Raw genomic sequence first — 661 nt, forward strand, 5'->3', positions numbered from 1 at the left:
GTGCAACAACAGAGGCAGACTTCTAAAATACTTTCTTTCTTTTTTTTTAAATCCCTGCATATTAATGTGTCTCAGATATCTCAGAGGTTTCAGACAAACCCCTAAAAACCACCTTCACCTAGTCTTCATTTTCACAAAAAATATTCAGCAGAAAGTAACAAAATGTGTTCAGACCAGAGGAATAATGTGAGGTTTTATGAAAAATGCATGTTTTTTGCAACAAAGTCCATTTTAAAACACTACCTACTAAACATGAAAAGTTAATTTTTTTGAGAATTAATGCCCACTGTAAGGCAGTATATATGGTGATATCTTACAATAACGTTAATGTAGTTATCAGATTTGTGGAAGTTGTTCTAAATATTCATCTTTAATCTGTATCTTTTAATAACCTTTTTGAGCATATCATGTTTTTCCTTGGTTTCTCCAGGGCATGGCTACTGTACCTACCACATGGAGATTATTTGATAAAATAACATAAACTGGTCATATTTTTCTTCTTCAGAATCTTTATTCCAGACAGAGTGAAGGAGGCTTTGAGGCTTTAATGTCTGGAAAAAAAATAATAACTTCAGAGATGATCTTTTGGGGGTTTTTTGTCACAATTTCTGAGGATGTGTTTTTTGGATGACTTCCTGGTTGCCGCTGTGATTTCTCTCTT

This window comes from Etheostoma spectabile, chromosome 21, assembly GCF_008692095.1.
Source record: "Etheostoma spectabile isolate EspeVRDwgs_2016 chromosome 21, UIUC_Espe_1.0, whole genome shotgun sequence".
Taxonomy (NCBI): domain Eukaryota; kingdom Metazoa; phylum Chordata; class Actinopteri; order Perciformes; family Percidae; genus Etheostoma; species Etheostoma spectabile.